Below are 22,054 nucleotides of genomic sequence, written 5' to 3'. Positions count from 1 at the left end.
TAGCACTTCACCTGCCCTGCAGGGAAACTTCAACAAGAAATATGGAGTACTGAATGAATTTTATTCTCTAGGGCTTACGTTTCTCTACCAGACAGATAATGGCATAAGGGTGGCATAAGCAGAGAATGTAATTGTGAGTCTGAGTGAAAATGAAAGCCCTGTGCTGTTCTTTACATATAGATTTTAAATAAAGAAAAGCAAAGAGATTTTACTGTCAGGAGCTCAATGTTGTACTTGGCAATGCTTCTACTCTTGACAGCAGTGAAGGTCAAGGTGAGGGGTTTTTAATATTACCAATGCTTGCACGATGCTGGCAGGAAGGGCTACCTCAATCACTTAATGACCAGTGCTTTGCAGTTAATGAGCCATTCTTCAGTTTTGTCTATTTAACAGTGGAAAAAAAGAGTTTCTTTGTCATGAGGGGATGAGTGGCTTTGATACTTACAACTATAAAAACCTAGTGTTGGATGTAAATACATAGATATGTAGTCCAAAAAGTATAGTCTTGGTTTGGTTTAGTTTAATGAGCAGAGTATTAATAAGACACAGAGCATTATGTTCATATATTAAACATTTTTTTATAACATATGCTGTCTTTGAAATTACACAAAGGTAATTTTGTGACATAATTAATGAACTTTGCCCTAGGTGTGCTAAAAAATGCATAGGTAGTATAAGGTACTACTGATTTCATTATGGTAGCTAGGTTGTATTTACTGTGAAGAAAATATCCTTCCAATACTGAATTACAGTTCTCAGGTGACTGATTCTTAATGAAATATTCTAGAATTTGCTTTACCTGTCTTATCCCTTTGATACCACCTATTACTGCTTAGTCCACAAGAACAATTAAATATAGCAAGCACATATATGTGTGTAGAACATTCACAATTTTCTGTATACAACCCCCGCCCCCTATTCTAAACCAATATATATGTTTTCTAGAAGCTTTCCTAGGCTTTCCTGGAAGCCTATTGCTAACAAGTTTTTTTCAAGGTGTTGCAATTTCTTTCCACTATGAAAGAGAAGCTATTAAAAAAAAGGACATTGAACCTCATGGCAGAAGGCATGCCAGTTTACAAAAAGCAAAGGTTTTAAGACCAACAAACTGCAAACTGCTGAATTTCTTCCCATAAGGCCTTTTCTTCTATTCTTACAAAGAGAATGTTATACAATTGCTCTCACCTTTGTAGGAAGCAACCAGAATTGGTCTTGAGGATAACAAGTTTTCTGGCCGTCATTGAGCAATGCAAAGTAGTGCCCCAAAGGGAAAGGAATTAACCCAGCTCAGTCCCAGAGGAATTCATCAGGCGGTTTCCTATGCAAATCAAAGGCTCTGCTCATTGTAGTTGGTGTCTGCACACATAAAAATATGCACACATGCACACACACCTGCTTTGAATTTCTGCTTCTTGCAGATGCTGTAGTATTGTGAGAAGCTAAATCACTTCCCATTTTAAAGATAAAATATATGACCTGCTTATAGGGCTGAGCAGCCTAAAGACTCAGAGATTTGTCCTCAGTATGAAGTACCACTGATAGATACCCTCACAGATATTATGTGCTTATAATCTGGTTTAAATTCCCACACAATGCTTGATACAATGCAGTTTTTGTAATTTATGAGTAAGGCAGAATCTGAAAGATCTAGATAGGACAAGATATTGACACTAGGTGTCAAATGAACCATAACCGTAACATCCTTTCCTATTGAATGTTCTGGTCACTGTCTCAAAACACTGCTCTTATTTTGGCATTAATTTAACAAAATGGAAACCAGGCTCTTAACAGGATTGTAGACAGGATAAGAAACAAGTCTAAGTCAGAAGACTGGTGTTTAACCCTTGAGTGTTCCACTGAGTTGCCAATAAGGCTGACAAGCTAATTAACCTCACAACAAGGCAATGGATGAGAAATTCTGGGAATGGAGAAATGCTGAGGTGTGGAATCCACTAATGATGCAGCACACAGGAAAGCACTTGTTCCAGAAGGGGAAACAACAAAAAGAAAACAAGAGGGGAAAAGGCAAAAGAAAAAGGTAAAACCAGAAACCAGCAGAACCCAGAACTGCAGCCAATACCTTTACTTCTATAATCTGCCTGATTTGCTGTCAATTTTAATCCTCAGAAATGCTTGAGGAAAGCAGAAACACATATCTTGGTATATTGTTGCCAAATAAAGCTTGCTAATTGTTTCCTGTATCTACAAATATATATTTGCATTTTATTTGCTAATATAAATTATTATGATAGTCTTTTTTCTTAAGGGAGAAATGAGGACTCCTTCCCAGCTTTTCTCTATGCACTTATTTAAGCAGAAGATTAACAAAATCTCATTCATATGCCAATTAGCATATATTTAGCAGAAGCAATTTTACACAGCTCACAGCTTGTGTCCAGAGATCAACCTTCACTTATTTTGGAATGAATGCCAGCCAGTCTCAGTAACTTAAGCTTTCCTCATACTACACAGAGACTTTTCCTTTTTACTGATGATGATCTTTATTACTAGAAAAGTCTTTCAGAACAACCCCAAATTTTTCTGCGGACTCTACAGTAGCAATTCCAGGAAGTTTTTGTTATCATCATAAACTATGCATTCTCACCACCAGGTTTTCACCACCTCCTATAGCAGATCCTGACAGATTGAATGTATGCAGAATTCAAAATGACAAACAGACTCCAAAACAAACAAACAACTTTCTTGCCTCAGGTTATACATTTTACTTCAGCAAGGCACAAAATTCAGCGAAACACAGCTACTGAGTCCCTCAAAGAGTGGTTGACACGTTAGTATTTCTATGAATGATTATGCAAATAAACAAAAGCAAGTTGACATCTCAGCCACATCCAACATAAAATATTAAACAGCACAACCAGGTCTTCTTCTGCTTAGATACAATAAAGCTTTAATCTATTCTTATTCTCCAGCCTGCCTTACTCCATCGGAAAGCAGCACATTTCCCACAAACCTTCTTCTTCCAATAAAGTCTGAAGCACTATTATCCTAGCAGGATTCCACCCTTTGAGGATGAACACATAAGGTTTTGTTTACCAGGTTCAGGGTAAAGGGCACTTGTAAGGGAATCAGTGCAACTGGCTCTGTACTTAGCTTTCTAATTACAATCAATTTTTGAGACAGTTCTCCCCTGGCAGGCAGGCAACAGCTTTGGTGTGGAATTCTTGACAGAAGAGGTTGGCTCTGTAACTACATTGTGAGCGCGCGCGCCTGTAAATAAATTCACATTTCACTTACATACCAATCATGCTTCGCTTCACTGCATCTACTTCTCTTGGGAAGCTCTTCCTGCAAAGCTCCTGATACCTTCTCTCAGCTCACGTTGGCAATATTTCTTTCAGTGAAAGGCCACTGGTAAAAAAGAAAATTGAAAGTAGTGTTACCTTCTTGTTTCTTTGTCATTGCACAACTGCTTAGGTGCATCAAATGTTAAATGTTACTTTTATGAAGTCTATGATCTCAAAGCTCCAGGCATGTAATGGAGGACAGGTTCTGCTACTGTCTGTCAACATCCTTTTCCTGATAAAGCATCTCAAGCCAGCTCAAGCTCTGTTTAAGCCATTTTTTATTGCTCCCTAAATATAATTTTACCAACCTGCTTTTTAAGTGAGAGTTGCCCACTGGCCTGCCTGCTGGTGGTGAAAATCTTCAATCCATTATTCAGAACACAATCATGCAGGCATTATTATTAACAAGGGAGATGTTAGCTAATGACTGGCAGCTTACAGAATAATGGAACTGTTAATATTTGAGGCCATCCTCCCTGCTTCTGTCTATCACAAGCACTAGAATAATTTAAATTAAATACTTAGGTGACTAAACTGCATTTCAAATGATACAATGAGCTACAGCTATTGCTGCCTGAATGCATCTATCATGTCTAAAGTTAGGCTTAAGTTCACCTGCTCTCTGAGGGCTCAATTTTGCCCTCAGTTACACCTGGGTAATTCCACTGCTGTGACTCATGATAGAAGGTATATTAGGGGAATATTTCACCCTTGCAATGTGTTTTTGCTAAGCTTTTTGAAAAACCAATTGCATTCCAATAATTTTTAAAAGTTTTTCAAGTAGAAAAACTGTTGTAGAAAGAAGTACTGCTGCTTTAGTAAGGCAATTACACAAAGTAATGTGACAGGGATTCTGCTAAACAATTCCTCTCAAATGCAAAAGATTTCATTCAAAGGAGATTGAATCAAAATGAATCTACCAGAATGAAAGTGTTAAAACTATTTTTTTTTCCCCCAGAGGGAAAACACTTCTGCATTTGGAGCATTTCATATTAATAGTCTGAAGTGTGGCAGAAAGTGCTGCACTTTGAAAAGTATGAGGTATGTGGATTCAGTGTTCAGCAGGTATCCTTGGGTTGATTACTCTGGAGTTTTAAGACACAAGATACAGCACTCTGACTTATTCTTGCTAGTGCTGTCTCTTCAGTTCAGCTTAGGAGCTTAAGCAGGATTTTTTTTCTCCCCTCTGCTGTGAAAAGCCATCCAGAATACCAACATAGGAAACACACTTCAAATTAAACAACGTTGTTAAATATTCACAAGACTTCCAATTACCACTGTCTCCAAGTGTGCTTGCTGTCAATATATATTAGCTACAAAGCTGATGGAAGATTAGAGTTGACCCAGACATTGTCAGATCTTGTTATCTTTGTCAGTTCAGCTGACTGACAGGCTGAATCATGTAAATAGCTGCACCCTCCGCTATTAAAAAGGAAGAAATTTCCGGCCAGCTGATATACACACACTAGTCTTAACAACCACTAACTAGGAGGCTGGTGAAGGACCAACCATTGAAACCTTCCCCCAAATTTCCAAATTAACTTACATCAAATGTGAAAAGAGATCTTTATGACTTCTTAATGAACTTAACTCTTCCGTGTAAGTACTGAACTTGTCTGCTCTGTGTACAGAGTATCTAGAGCACACAATACTCCTTTTGAAAGTAACAGAAATCCTGGTTTAGAAATAAGACTGTTTGCTTTGCAACATACCGAAGGCACTAAAAGCTTCCAGTCTCTAAGGATATCTTTTACTGGGAGACAGAAATTTCACTTTAGAGGAGAACTCTTCTAATAAAATGACATCCTTTAGGGTTCTAAGCTGTTTCCAAATACAGAATTTTAGGAGCAGTTAAGGCTAGCTGATAAAAGACAAGAAATTTATAGCTTTCCTGTGAATATAACTTCTGTAAGGTATATTCATGGACCTCACAGTGACCATTATTCCATCTGGCAAGTGTGAAAGGCTTGGACTAATGAAGATAATTATTGACCTATCAAATTATTATCCCTTGGAAAAGATGTGTATGTAATTTTGGACTTTTCAAGTGGTTTCAAAGTACACATTCCTGAAAGATGCTGAGCACCCAAGGATTACATACTGAGTATTTGGTCTAGTTGATATCTTCAACACATTCCTTTTGTTTTCTTTTGGTTGCTGCATTTTTTTTCCTTTGGCTTGTTCTAGTCCAAGCTTGTAACAGGCTTACCCTATGAAACACTACATGTATCATTATATATTTTTATAGGAGAAAGATTCTTAAGTGGCTTCAGCTTTGACCTACAGTTATCTCATATAACTTTTCTGTTCTCCATTAGATTTCACAGAAATCTCAGTACTGGATTTGATCTTTCTATTTACACACACATATATAACGAAAGCAGGCAGGTTCTGGTTTGCTTTCAGCTATTTTATGGGCTGGGTTTTGACTATATTTTGACTAATCCCACATAATTTTGGGGGGTTATTACTATGACAGTGCTTAGCGTTTCCTCTCCCACCCTCCCAGTGCCCCTCTGCTTTTTGTATCCTGCAGCATAGTATCCATAACATATGAGCTCAGCCTTGACACAATGACAGTGCTGCAGAGAGCCCTATAGCTGCTAGGATGCTAAGAAGTGGTTTTCTTCTTCCTTCCCATGAGGGACTTACCCATCTCAGTATGCACCCAACTGCTGACAAGATGGTTTATATGTACTGACACCAAGCACAGCTAGCTACCAAAAAGAAAATTAAATCTCACACTGAGAAAGGACCTACTATCAGTTAAGCTTGCAATGAGCTGTAACTGTGCCAAGTACCATCATTAAGAGCCAATTTTTGGTTTGGTTTTTTTTTATATTGTTGTTTAATTCAAGAGAGTCCTTCTTGAAGCAATGCATGCCCCTGAAGAAAAGATTAGAATTAAACAACTCAGCTAGTAATTTCCAGTTTTCTCATCTATAGTCATAAACTTCCAAGCAAAGACATCCAACTGCTTGGGAAGAGAAGGGGAGGATATGGTGATAGGGCTGAAAATGGCAGCAGTAACCTGGTACATCAAGCAACTGGTGTTAAATAAATGCAATATGAACAACTGAAGAAAACTCCAGAGCTGAATAGGACTTGGGGGGCAGATTACAGCAACAAAGAGGAATTGCATTTCATGCCAACTTCCCTCTTTTCCAAATACCCTTTTATTCTTCATTTCTAGAGTCAAGCTTTTCAAAAGCTTTTGTGAAAATAACTTCTCCCCCCCTCCCTTTTTTTCCCCCCCAGCTGAAACATAAGGTTGTTATTTCATGAAGGGGTTACAGCTCATTGCAAGCTTAACTGATAGTAGGTCCTTTGTCCTTCGGCACAGAGACTGCGCAAAATGAATTTCATGTAGCTTTCCATCTCATTCAAAATGATTTGGTATTAAAAAAACCTTTCTGTTTTGAATCTGAAGACAAGCAGAAAATAGACTAGACTAGACTTTAGAATAGAATAGAATAGAATAGAATAGAATAGAATAGAATAGAATAGAATAGAATAGGATAGGATAGGATAGGATAGGATAGGATAGGATAGGATAGGATAGGATAGGATAGGACAGGATAGAATAGGATAGAATAGAATAGAATAGAATAGAATAGAATAGAATAGAATAGAATAGAATAGAATAGAATAGACCAGGTTGGAAGAGACCTTCAAGATCATCGTGTCCAACCCATCAACCAATCCAACCCACCTAAACAGCTAAACCAAGGCACCAAGCACCCCATCAAGTCTCCTCCTGAACACCTCCAATGATGGTGACTCCACCACCACAAGAGGCTCTCTCCTCCTGGGATAGTGCCCTGGTTGCAATGAGACAAATGCTTTGTTAAAACCAGTGTATCATCAGATTTAGTTGGTAGCAAAGCTCCTCAAATCATAACCAATTTAGAGCCTTCCAATGAAAGTGGCATTTTTTTTGTACATTCTCAGTTTCCTTCTCCAGATTTTTGAAAGCAAAAAGGGAGAAAATAAGAATTCACAAATTTTATAGAATGCTACTTTTCAGCAATGTGACACAAACCAGCATTTGTGGTTGGCATTGACACTTAACAAAAACATTTCTTTCATTGCAAAATTCTTTCTAAATAATGCTATGAATCTTTTTTTTTGTTGTTGTTTTTCTTCTGGCATTTCTGAAATGATGCAGAAACTTCCCAATAGACATGCTAGCATTTGCTGTATGAAAATTCTATGAGGGAAATTTGGCTCTTAAAAAAGATGTATGTTCAAAGAAGGTTCATGTGGAAATTTTTTGGTAAAGACCTTTTGGTTCTACTGCCATTAGCACTGAAATCCTTAGAAAATGCAGCCAGCAGCCTGAGTTACATCATATTGAACTTGTCTAAACTGTGTTTTAAGATTTATTTCATTATACTGGTGCAAACACTTCTGTGTGCAAACACCCATTTAAATAATTGTAAATTTGATTTATATTGATTTAGTGTAAGCCAAGTCCTTCTCAACTTAAGGGAAGTCAATACAGGACAGATTTAATTCACTTGATGGCTCCCTGAACAAGAGTTTAATAAAATCAATTTAGCACCCAAACTTGATTAAACAGTGCAATCTCACAAGCAGCCAAACCATCAGAAGTAGAGCAAGTGGCACTCTTTTATTGTTTGAAAATAGAAAACACTGAGAACAGAGATGAGGCTACTATGAGAAGCAGCCGGACATACCACCACCAAGCTCTGACACCAAAATCCAACCATTAATTCCCATTCTTAGATATATACCTGGATCTGCTGTGGGAGTCCAAAATTACCCATATTGGTAATTAGTCTATGATTAATCAAGCTTTCTAGGACTTTCTTACAAATAAGAGAGTGAATGGTATTTCAAAACTGCAGATGATATGATAGAACAAAGAGAAAGATGTGGAACTCCAAAACATGCTGCTCTGAATTTAACACTCTCTCTCAGACCCAGGAATTTCCTGATTATAAACCAAAATCAAATCAGCAGGAAAACCACAATGCACTTCACTAATATACTTTAAAAAGAGACAATAGGCAATAATGTCTGATTCAACACAACTGCTTGTTCAGATCAAACAATGCCGCCAAGAGAATGTGTAACAGATGCTAAATACACACATCTCGAACGCTGCCTGAATTTGTTCATCACCGACTTCCTTTGGGATAAAAGAGGTATTGTCAAAATGATAATGATGGTGTAAACATTTTGGCCACTTCAAGCATTTTCTGAATGCCAGATAAATTCAGGATAATTTTTAGCAGTAGGCTTGCCAGAACATCAGCTGAAGCCTTCATCGTAGCTATTCATATCCCTATAATAAACATTGCATCAGCAGTTCCATTATGGATGATCTTTCAGAGGGTTTGATAATTTGGCTGCAAAAAGTATTTTTGGCTGAAGCTTGGCATGGAAGTTGTCTCAGATATAATTTTGAAAGTTAGTTTTAAACTGTTCAGCTGTTTTTTCTGCATAAAGATGGAAGAAACAAAGATGTTTTAGTTGGTTTAAATTGGTCTTTTTTCGTAACGTGCTTCTAGAAAAGAGAGTGTAGTGGCAGAGTGGTTCTATAAATGTAGTTACAAAGGAAAAACTTGACACATCCTGCAGGTTTAATTTAATCACAAAATTAGCAAACTGACTTAGGAAATCATCTGCTTTGATGGCACTGATCTTTCATAGTGCCTAGGAGAGCCACAACCTTTCCTGAATGTTTATTTTTCATCCTACTCTTCTTAGGTAGAAAGGTACCATCCACTTTTTAAGGACATGGACTAAATAGTTTCCAGCAGGTTTGTCCCAGTTACGAGCTCAAAAGTTGGACAGCAGGTGAAAGGTCACAAATTGTCAGAATCCCTGTGTCATAACAACATGGAAAGAAATTATGAAGGTAGAAGCAGAAATGGAAGGCATCCTTAATACACATTTCTTTTCCTTTTCTAAACATATATGCTCAAGCCTGTCTTCAAGAAGCTCCTGATTTTAGTAATGATGGGATGAATAATAGCACTGACCTACATCAGCCAACTTCTCCTTTCCCAAAAACCAGAGAGCATTGAGATTCTTCCTCATAAAATCTTCTTTCATGAGGAAAACAAAGGAAAGCTCTACACTGTAAAGCCTTTCAGGAATAAAACAGAAATTGTAATGAGTTTCCTTCCTGTAACTTGTTAAGTTTGTCACAGTGTTTGCAAGCCTGGGAAAAAGCACACTTAGGTTTTCCTCTCTGAAACCCCAGTGTTTAGTGGTATGCACTGGCAGGGTCACATAAATTAGTGCAAGAGAGGCAGGTACAGGACAGACTATACTGGGAGCCAAAAGTTGCACCATCAGTCTTTGTCTGGAAAACAAACCAAACCAAAACCTTCATAGAATTTTCTTCACTTTACTGTTTTCTTACTCCCTGTTACTCTGGCTAGGGCAGAAGAAAATCTCCTAAAAATGTGGATTATATTGTTTTCTTCGGGTGATCATTTAGACTGAGACAGAAAAATTTGGAAATATTTCTCTTCCCTCTGTTGTGTAACCTCACACAGGGAGGTGGCTCAGGGCTACCAGTCTCTGAATGGGTGGATATGATACCCAGTTCCCTTGCTAACAATCCTGCATTTCAGTGGACTCGTCTGACATCTTTACTGGCAGTTAAATCATCCTCTTTTTCCAGGGATGGCTGATAGAACTGCATCTTCCAGACATATTTCCCCCTGTCACAATTACAATCTCCAGAGGTCTGCAAGGAGTGGGAGAAGCTCTAGCCCACACAGTGAAAATGAAAATACATTACATGGCAGCGGGAAATGATGTATTAAAGTCTGGATATGCTAAGCTTGCACTGATAGAGTTATCATTCACAGAGGGATACTATCAGGAAAGAGGGAAAAAAACTTTTTCCCACAGGGAACTTGATCTGGGTGAAATTCACTTTTACAAAATATGTGTGTTTAAGCCTTGCAAGTACCAGAGAGCGAACATCTATTTGGAGAAGACAGCAACTGCTGTAAAGAATTAACCTTTAAGTCTTTTGTTAGCACAGATGTGTATTTGGTAATCCATTCAATTAGTATCACAGGGCAGTGCTCCATTTGCACTTGCTGGACATATATGGAACACATCTATCTCTCCTTGTCCTCAGGAAACTGCTACCTCCCAGCTCTGCACAAGGTAGGAATTACAGCACACGATTCAACCTTTCTTTTCTACAATGTATTTAATCACTTTCAATTACCAAAAAAGAGAAGCTGCTTGACAGATAGCTTCAGAGCACTATCCTTCATGGTTCATTACCAGAATCTTGTAAACAGAAATAGGCTTTTCTTACCTGCCTGTGAGGATGCAGCTGAATGTCTTATTTCTGGAAATGCTGGCTATAAATATGAGAGGGATATTTTGTGATACAGACCTTCCAGAAAGTGTTTCCTCTTTCTAAGGTGAGATTATTCTGAAGTTGGATCTGGGCAGAGCTCTCACATTTCTAAAAGTAAATCTGCCTTTCCACAGTGCCTAATAATTTGTCACACGAAGAACTAATGTAGAACAATCCCACTGGAACAACTGTGGATTTCCTCTAAGCAAAGGGCAGAAGAATTTACATTTTCTTCCAAAGCCTGAAGTTCTCATGGTTCAGCCCTCTGCAACAGCAGCAGCTACACTGAGCCTTGGAAGCAGTAGATTTTTTTGCCTAATGCTTGCTGTTGCTATCAGAATGGATGCTAGAATAGCCCATCTTTTCTTTCAGTATTGATATTAGCAGATTAAATATGCTTACAAGAAAGAAATTCCAATGTGTACTTGCAATGGCTAAACACCTTGAGTTTTTAGGATTGGTTTTTTTTTCACACACCAGGTCTGAGGAGTTAAATTTAAAATCAGGTATTCAACTCTCAAATTTATAGTAGGCTTCTCAGATAAAGTGACTATGGGGGGAGTAAATAATCATCTTGTAGTACTTCATTGTCTTTTAGATACTTGACTCAAGTAAAGCTTTTGTACAGCACAGACATTTTGTTCTGAAGAGTACAAAAGTTACAACAAATCTTCCTCAGATAAGAGATTTTTATAAGCACTCTCAGCCAGCAAATTTTTTTTCCTGTATAAGTAAGTACAGAAATTGAAAAGCTAAACCTGCCTATTGAGAGACTTACTTTGTTATTAGGGCAGTTGTCTTTTCTTGTTACCAGGATAGATGCATAGATATTGTAGCTGGCATTACAGGAATTGATATTTCAATAGAGTTTTAATTAAAAATATTATATATTTTTTTACATTAAATCTAATCTTTGAATTCAATTCACACTATGGCATCCAAGTGCTGCGCTGTAAAACTGACCTACAAGCCTGGAATTTATAAGATAGTGGTTGGAACTCATAAATGTTAAAGCTTTGATCACTTTTTCAATAGTATCTATATTTTAATTCCTTTTTAAAACAAGTATCTGTGTAAAAGAGATGCAAACATTTGGGAGTTTTAAAAAGACATTGTACTGGCAGAGTTTTCGTTCTGTCTTAAAATTCAAAAGCCTGCATTTCCTTTAATTCTTTTGGCCATACTGGAGCCCCTTCTACATCAAATAATACATTGCCATGCAACTTGAATACAAAACACATGAACAAACAGGAACACTGTGGATTAAAAACAAGCAGAGGGTTTTGGCTGGTTTTGTTTGTTGGTTTTGTTTGCTTTTTATAATCTGCAAGTTCTCTGTTAAGAAAATGCGCAGGCTGGCACCTCACTTTTGCTGGCCACTGAGTAACAGTAACAAGCATGGGGACAGCAGTATTCTGTGATCATTTTGCCTAAAAGTGAGGGTCTGCTCTTGCAAGGTGCTGTACAACTCCAGGACTGGCTTGGCCAAAGTGCCCTGGAAGGCAAAAGTGCCCAGCAAAGACCCTGCAGTAACCTTCAGAACCAGAATGACCATTTTATCTTGGACATGTGCTCTCCTCTAGTAAGAGAAACCTGAAAATCTTCAGCTGTTTGCAGAAGGGTGCTGCAGCATTTAACACAGAAATGAGTAATCATTGTAACAATCACCTCACCATGATTTGATTTTAGTATTCCCTCTAAATTACCAGCAGTTTTCAAAGCTAATGTACTGATATTTTACTGGTAATGTATGAGTGAATTACAGACATCCTCGTGAAGAATGCTTGTTGATTTGGCAGCTGGTAGACACAGAACAGCTGGGAATTAGGTACTGAAAAAATTAGTTGCAACTTTGGTGTTGGCTGATTAGGTGTTTAAAGTGATGGCAATGAAAGAGTTAACAAGGTTTCCTTTGAGAAAAAGCTACTTTTAGCTGCTATTAATTCAGTTTACCAAACAGAAATGAAGAGGAGGATAACACTGTCTGTTCAAAGGGTTTCTTTGGAGCATTGAGCTGGCAAACAGAGTAAAGGAATGTAAAGGAAAGTTTTTCTGTGTCAAACAAGGCAGGTTCTACCCTAAGCAGCCTGACAAACAGCTGAATTAAAAGGAGCCAACCTGGGGAAAAAAATTACAACTGCATGCATTTTCTGATTTCTCTTTTTGAGTCCCACAGGAACATTTAAAACTTGTTCAAAGTTGGAACTCCTGTTTTCTTCTTCCAGGGCTCTTCTTCCAGCCATATCTATCCACTGATGCAAAATATTTGAACTAGCTAATTAATTCTGCTTTTAATCAAGTTTTTCATTCAGCTTTCTTGGTTAGTAACGCAGAGAGTGCAACTCATTTTGTTTACTAAATGCTGCTCCACACAACCCTAAACAGCCACAGACGGCTTCACAGGCTCCTCTTAATGCTTGGTTTAGGAGTAAGGGTGTACAATACACCATTGAGTTGTAATTTCCCACCTTCTGAATAAGTACCTCAGTAACTAACAGAGAGCCCAGCTGACTACCACAGGATAACTTAAATGGGAAAAACTTCCTGAGCATAAAAAATGGTGGCAGAACCCAGCCCCATTCAACTGCAGGCAAGTCACAGCAAAGTCTGGAGGAAAAGCTCAAAGGGTATAACTTACAAGTTGTTTGCTGGGAAGAATGTGCCCTGAGAAGAGCACACAGGCTCTTGTGTGGGAAAGAAGTTAGTTTTGCCTGAAAACCTGCAGTTTTCATGTAAGGTTGATGTTTTAAGCTACAATGAAGAACATTTCAGAAACTCTCCTGCATTTCTGCATTGTTCTGGACTGTTGGGACAGACGCAGATGGGACTCTTGCTAGAGAGAAGGGAAGAGAGATTATTTACACTGCACTGCATGAGGTACAGACTGGATACAGAGCCTGACCTACAGACAATCCCTACCCAGTCCCAAAAGGGCCCACCTCCAATGTAAGTGGAGATTTTTCTGAAAAAAATCAAAGCATTTTCTTCAGGAAAAGAGGAAATTGTTTTCATTGTATAAAATATTTATAGGCCTAATTTTTCCCTTCTTACACATTCTCGTGTATGTATAGATCAGTACAATGCCACTGCTGCTTTTTGCAGCTCCAAAATCCAACTGCCAGTAACACAGAAGCAGTGCTAGGAAAAGCAGAGCTGAGTTGTAGGAATCCTCTCCAATCTTAAGCATCTCAGTAGCTGTGGAAACCAAAATCATGTATGAGTACAGAGCAAACCTCCCCTGCTATAAAATTCAATCAGTGCTGTTTTGGCTATTGCTTCAGACTCTCTGTTACCTTTCTTGTGACCTGCATTATGATTTGTGTTTGGTTTCATTTGAATGGAGGGCAGCAGAATAGATGGATGAAAATTAAATTGAGACCTTGCCAAGAATTAAGTATTTTTCATGTTCTTCTTCCCCTAGCTGGGCTATAGAAGAGTGGTAGGGACAGGACTGCCAGACTCATTTTTACATGTCATTCACAGTGCATCTGAACACTTGTCTGCAGAAGTGGAGAGCCAGGTTATTATTCTGTTGCACCACCTAACCCCAATATGATGTCAATGAAAGCATCACAAAACCATTCTGCTGAAAGAGGGATCATTCTGTAAAAATAGCATTGCTTGTACCCATGGGTGGAATACTGATGCTTGAAAGACAAAATAAGAACAGGCATCACACAGCTGCTTTTATAGAAAAGTTCAATTCTTTTAGTAACTGCTTCTCGAAGCAACAAAAAGCAGGTGGCTTTTCTGATTGTTTTAAAAGCATCACTTTCCCCCTTCAGCCCTTATATCTAGCAGATAAATCCTCTTGGTGCTTTCACAGTGCCCTACCCAGACACTCAATCACTCACTGCAGGGACTCCCTCATCCCTTTTCCCTCTGAGGGATTGGAAGGATGGTCAGTGGATCTGCTGCTAATTTAGAAAGATTAACCACTCCTTAAAAGAAGCAGGTGCTAAATCACAGATAAAGCACCAGCCTACACACTTCTGTTCTCAAGAATGATCTTTCCTGCTTGTGCTCATCTTCTGGCCCTTGTACTGCATGAAGCAAGGCCTATACTAAAAGAATCAACAGCTTTTCTGTAGAACTCTACTGCCTAAAATTAGGCTACATACAGCAGTAAGAATATTGGGAGTTACTCACTGGGTATATTTCTCACTAATTTTTTACTAAACCAATACAGTTAGAGGAAAATGCCTTAAAATCTGTACATCATTTAAACCAAAAGCAACTCCAATTTCAAGCTGGAATGACTGCCACAGGAATTTCACTAACAAATCTCTTGCCAGATACAAGAAAAAGAGCTTTAAAACACAAAGGACATGAAGAAACTCAAATGTTAGCATCTAATCTTCAACAGTGAATTGTCCAAAGACACTGAGTATCACATAGAGTCAGCATGTTCCACACAGTGCATATGTTTACTTTTTAAACACTGTAAGACTACTAAAAATACAGCTTGTCTTGAGGAAAGCACAGGTTACTCACCCTCCCCTAAAGAGTAGACTAAATCCTTCAAAGGCTAGAAACACAACAGGAATCGTTAGGGAAACATAAGCATGAACACAGGAATACATCACACCAGCGTCACTATGGCCAGTCATTACCCACAGCTCAATACAAACATTTTAAGCAGGGGATACTTATGCAACATTTACCATCAAACTTTAAGGGGACTGATACTAATTGTGTGTTTCCTTCCTAGTTGGTTTCCTTTGCATGGAAATATGACACTGATATATGCACAGTCTCACTCCTATCATTTACCATTTGGTCCTCAGGGACCCAATTTGAGGCCAGGCTCCCACTGCACTAGGTGCTGAACAACACAGCATAGGAAATCATCAGTCCCATTCATTTCCTTGAGTGCTAAATTCACTGCATTTAGGCTCTGAATTAATTTGTAATCTGTTTCTCCTGCAGTCATGATCTTAATGCAAATGTGAATTACATCTTGCAAGTTTATAATCTTTATCTTAATCCTAATCCCGCTTGACTCTAAAAAAACAAAACCAAAACCCAAATCTGAGAATGCAAATATGGGATAAAAATTTCCTTACAATCTCTGCACATCCTTACCCTCAAGGCAATTCTCTTCAAAGGCTTTTGAGCAGGGCCCTGCAGAGCAGAGCATGGCATATGTTATTGTGAGAAGCGGGCAAGTGACAGATGTTGAAGACGTTTCTGAATAACACAATTGGGTCCATAGACAGATCCAACTGTATCTGATTAGGTAGATGGCTCCATTCATTTATTTGTACAACAACCAGGAGGTCTCTAATTGTTTTGCAGATCACTTGGCAATTAATGATGCTATTGCCCTTGGACAGATCATGCTACAGATCAATATTTTCTGGCAAAGGCAAAGCACTCAGCAGATATAATGACACTGGAGTTATTCATAAAGCCCACAAGAAAGGCTTTGGGTGGGAAACTTCTTGGACAAGAATTTATTTCTGTCTCAAAGAAATATTATTTCTTATAAAATTTTGCACCAAACCAGAGGCAAGGTCGGCAAAATGGGAGGCTGCTGAGCCAATTAATGAGTGGGAGTCTTAAAACTGGACTCGAATAATCCTGCATAGATCAAAAGCAGAAGGGTAAGAGCTTGGGTTCAATGTGCCACTTAGGTCCCAGCATGTGTGTTATGGATATTACTGCTGTGTAACAGCTTTGTTTTAAGAGATAATCCTTAAAATTCTTCATCAGACATACTGGCTTCATCTCTCCAGACAAAGCAGGTTTGGACAAAACACTCTGAAACTACTAGTAGCCCACAGTATATATTCAAAGTAAGGTACTTCACATTACCAAGGCTGCCACTGTCTCTGTTGTTCTCTAGTAAAATTTAAGGGCCCTGGGTAAGATTTGATGCCATCAAAGCCAGTGGTAAGCTTTCAGCTGGTTACAGCAGAGTGGGGATTTTCATCCATTATTTCTCCGGTATGAAAAATGGCCTCAAATTTCCTGGCTGGAAATCAGTTTTAATCTAATTTTGCAAAGAGTGTCAAGTTAAATAATTTACAATTTATACTGCTTGCATGACTCAGAATGGCTGCTTCAGTTAAAATCTCACTGCAAGTGAGGACCTTCTTAGATTTCTATTACAACTTTAAATTATAGCTTTTGAGTGCCTCAGGATAAATTTAATTGGGAAAGAACTGTAGTTTGAAAATCAATTATTTTTGGTAATCATCTGTTTCAGCTCTTCACTAGCTACCCAAGGAGCTGTGTAAAACAAATCTAATCAGCCTAGTATCAACTACTTGGGAGCATCTCAGTAAACAAGCCAATATCTTACATACTTGGTACTCTCCATTTAACCACAAATTCTCCAGCTGTGTGACTTTATGAGCTTCACTGGGATTATGCCAACACATAATATGGCCATGAAAACCTACCTGAGGGAAAGACTGTCCTGTCCTTTTGGAAACCTGTGAGAGATCAATGCAGAGACAGAAAACTAATTTTTTCAAGGTAACCTGAGGAACTAAGGACAGTCTTAGGAACTTTAATAGCACTCAAATAATCTGCATATATAGTTAAGATGGAAATATTCTAACAGAGAATTCATAGAAATATTACAAAGTCTTATCTTTGTAAAATTCCTACAGGAACAAATTGAGAAGGGTATTGAATAGCTTAAAAAAATGCTCTGAATCAGCTAACCACCCTTCTTTGGATATTTTTTATACTGCCATTTCACCCATAAGAAGACCCCAACAAAAGCTGTATTTGGAATCAGACCCTAAAAGAGCTCTCACTACAGAAGCTGATGACGAAAGAATAACAGAAGGGACATGAAGAGGCCGTGTAAGCCACCTCTCTGCCCCAGGACATGATCAGCAATGGCACTAAAAATGACTGTCAAACCCATTTTTAATGAACTCTAGTAATGAAGGCTCCCTACATCCCTTTCTTTATCAGTTCTTATTAGGATTTGCTCCTGCATCTCCCTGTATTTTCAGCAAACTAATTCTGCTGAGACTTTATAGGATTTGACTTAAAAAGTCCCTCCAAACTTGGTTTACACTTTGCCTTATGGACATGATGTTCAGCTTTGTGATAACAGTTTAGAGGCCATCACTGCCTCTTCATTCTTCAGAAGCCTATGACAGTTCAAATTATGTACAGAAATTGTAAGTCTGCCATACAGTAAATTATACTCCTCTTCCACATTCACTTTCTCTTGAGCACATTAGTTAACAAGACAATACAGAAACACAAATTAAGTTCAAGAAACAGTATAAAGTAAATATTTTTTTCTGCAGTTAACACTTTCTTGATGTATGCTTTTAACTCGCCAGCTTTTTTTGGTAAAATAGTATTTAGAAGCAATCAAATAGGCAGACAGGCTGCTAATGGAGGCTGTTTTATCAGTAAGCAAAATGTGAAATAGGTTTTTGACTCAAATATATCCTGAAACAAGACCAACATGCATTCCTAACAATACTGATTTCTATGGACTTCAATGGAATTTTTTTCCTGATTTATGCCCCAGTCTTAACACTTAGGATTCTCCCGGTGAACACTGGGACATCACATCAAGGTATACACAGAGTCAGAATGCACACAGCTCTATTTTTCTGCTTAGAGAGAGTAAACATGCTGCAAGAATGTCACAGCAATTTTGATGAGTGCAGGTCACCATTACTGTTTCTCATTTTGAGAAGAAATGGAGAGATCTTGCAAGTACAGAAAACAATTTTTTTTTCCCCTCCTATAAAGTAAGGCTGAAGAATTCAAGAAACTTATTTTCTACCAGAGGTTTTAAGCAGGAAGATGATGATATATCTATTCTGTTTTCTGTTAGTGATCAGTATGTCATTGGGTTATCTGCTGTCTGTATGGGACATGCTGGGTCTGAAGATGTTTAAGAGAGTGCCTGCCTCTGTGGCTCAGGAGAGACCGATTCTTTCATTTTCAGTTCTCTTGTGTACATTTTGACCCAGGTTGCTAGTGAATAAAAAAAATCACCTTCCAATATATGTAAGACTAATTCTCAGACGACAAGGATTTATATCACGTAAGTAAAACCCATCAAAACTGGAATTGGCAAGCTTGCTGGCAGCTTCAAATGAAAGTCAAGGATTAATTGGACATAGAGACAAACAATTTTTCCAATCTGAAGATGAATTCCTGCAAGTCAAAGTTGAGTTACATTTAACATTGCCTAGAGTATTTTCATGTCTCGGAGTGTTTGCCTGTGACTTATGATAAAACCTAGGGAGAATATCCTAGAGTTCTATTTTAGTGAGATTTTTATCCAATGTCCATCACCACGGTAGTTGGTTGATGTATGTGAGCCATGGGGCTCTTCTGATTCAGATGGTCCGTTATTCATGATAACTACTTTCCTAGATTATGTGCACATAGAAGCAAACCTCATCCCCTTCTTACAGCAAAACAGCTATTCCTGAATTTAGCCCAGTCAGAGGAAACCAGTTAAACTATGCATTTGTTTTCTTATCCAGCTATTCTGTACCTAAATAAAATTAGTAACTTATCAAGCCATTAAAACCAAAAAGGATAATTTGTGCTTCATTTGGGGGGCAAATTCACCTCAACAGACCTCTAGTTTAAAATTTTTCCCTTCCAGATAAGTCATACTGAGAGAGCTGTTTATTTATTCCATAAACATACTAACAAATTCAGGCTATTTAGGATCAATGAGGAAGTGCTCATGAACTCTACAGAACAATCTTTGCCAGTGGTATGTTCTCCTTTAAACTCTTGCTGTATTTTGCAAACCCTCTTTGTATTTGAAGACAGATATAACCTTATTTCCCTGTATTTACTATCAGCCTAGGAGTATTGACCAGGAATAAAAGCTTTAACTGCCTCTTGAGGGACACAGAAGATCCTGAAAAATCAATTGGAAATGTGGAAGCACCCAGTGCTCTTCAGAACAGAGCAGTGACTCATTGTGCCCATGCTAGGCAGCAAGTAAGGATTCATAAATCCATTCTACCAAAAGAAGATGAAAGCAACAGTGATATTTAATATATGATGTGTGAGATTGAGACTCAGGAGTGTTACTCCTTTTCTAATACTATAGTCTGTGAGTAACTTCAGATACTGGTGGAAGGAAATAAATCGATGCAAACTGAACAGGGATCTATCACCACCAAAACGCAGAAGGAGAGAAGATACAAAAGCAAGAATGAAATTACTAAACAGCTTTAGAGAATTCCCTTAAGTAAAACTAGAGCACACTAAAATGCATACAACTAAACAAAGAATATAATCCAAGTTTAAAACAAATGCACCTGTTCACAATACACCCCTCAATGCAGACAGCAGGGTTTATGATCTCATTAGGAGTCCACAAGCATATTCCCTCATGTAGTACAGGTTATCGGAGACTCCTGAAAAGAGCTCCAGGTCTGTAACTTTACATCAACTAATAATCCAAATGATCCACCTACTTTATTAAAGTTGGCTCCTTGGCAAGGCTGCAACTTCTGCTAATGAGGATAGAAGGCAAAAATAAGAGAGGAAAATTACCTGAAGATAAATGATAATCATGGGCCAGGAGGAAAGAGGGAGAAAGGAAAGCAAAATGCTGGTTAGAGTACAAGGTGAAAATCTACCAGGAAGTGAAATGAAACTCCTGTCTGGGAGAAAAGCAGTTTAGCTTTATGAGTGGCTGCCTCACAGAGGGTCAGCTGTGCGAGCAATTAAAATTAAATAGGTTGATTTTAATATGCTAGTAACTGTGACTGATCTCGCAGAGTTGCTGTTGACTGTACAGCAAGAAACAATTTAAGATCCAGTTTAAAACAAAGTTTATAATCCTCCTTTAATGGATTTTAGTACCTTAGGCAGTACAGTGCCGTAAAAATGATTAAAATGTGCCCTGTCTCTGTGTAATCAATAAAGCTTCCCACTGTAAGACTGGTTCAGTTCCAGGGACTCATCATGCTTAGCCATGCTGTGTCTGTAGAATTCCAAGTCGTCAATCATTATTTCTATACACAGGATTCATTAGACACCTCATCCTTCAGCTTATTAGCACTGAAGTGAGCCAGACATTCCAATCAAAAGTTCACCTTTTAACAAATACATAGTTAGACCAAAACATACATCAAAACCTTAACAGATATATGTCAACATGTAGGAGCAGAGATGGATAAAAAACTGACAGAGACTTTCAAGGCAACAAACTGCAAAGTGCCTACAAACAGAAATTGGGAGCATTCGTTCTGCTTTACCAGATGAAGTCTAAAAGGCAGGTTAAGAATCAGGTCACATGTATTAGACAGGAGAATGAAATTCCATCACTCTGACCATCAGAACTCTCGCACTACTGAAATCCTGATCTCTTCAAATTCTAAGATTTTTGATGAAAAATCTTTAAGATATGAAGGATGACAACCAATTGGGGACCCCAGGTCTTCTTTAAAGAAGCTTTGACAAAAAATGTGATAACCAGGTTTATAAATCCTGTGCCGATAGAAGTTTACTTCCTTTTGGTCTTGTCCTTAAGAATGCTGTACCATGCTTTGTATCAAAAAAGGGGAAGACAAGCTCCACCAGCCTGATTCAAGGTCTCCAGTAGTACTAACAACAAAGCTCAAGAACATTAAGATGATGGTTTGCATACAGTGGTGGAATAGAATAGAATAAACCAGGTTAGAAGAGACCTTCAAGATCATCGCGTCCAACCCATCAACCAGTCCAAACCACCTAAACAACTAACCCATGGCACCAAGCACCCCATCAAGTCTCCTTCTGAACATCTCCAATGATGATGACTCCACCACCTCCCTGGGAAGCCCATTCCAATGGGCAATCACTCTCTCTGTATAGAACTTCTTCCTAACATCCAACCTAAACCTCCCCTGGCGCGGCCTGAGACTGTGTCCTCTTGTTCTGGTGCTGGCTGCCTGGGAGAAGAGACCAACATCCGCCTGTCTACAACCTCCCTGGGGTATTTCCACATATTTCTGATATTTTATTAGTTATCATCACTACTACTCTTCTGTTGAAAATAATATTTTAAAAACATGCTTGGAATTTAACCCAGAAGCTTTTTTCCTCTCCAGAAACATGAGGCGACTTTGCTAAAAGCAAGAATCTGGATGCAAGCATAGCTTGGTTCACTTCCATCTGAGCTTATATTCAGTGAGAATGCACATGCAGGAAGATTGCAAATTCACCTCAATATCACTTATTTAATTCTACCACTGCATGTCTGTCTGTATTTTTATTTTTAATAGAGAAATCAAAGTGATCCCTCCACATTTGACTCAAAGCATAAATACTATTAAGGAAAAAACCCTCTTCTTGGATAAAAGCTTGTTTTGCTTTCCATCAGGCTAAATGCCCCTTCCATATCTTCACTATCTCAACTAAACAGCACCTGTGCCTCCTTCCTATT

The sequence above is a fragment of the Dryobates pubescens genome, chromosome 24 (genome assembly GCF_014839835.1).
Source record: "Dryobates pubescens isolate bDryPub1 chromosome 24, bDryPub1.pri, whole genome shotgun sequence".
NCBI lineage: Eukaryota > Metazoa > Chordata > Aves > Piciformes > Picidae > Dryobates > Dryobates pubescens.
The sequence above is the reverse complement of the archived record's forward strand: the minus strand, read 5'-3'. Positions refer to the sequence as shown.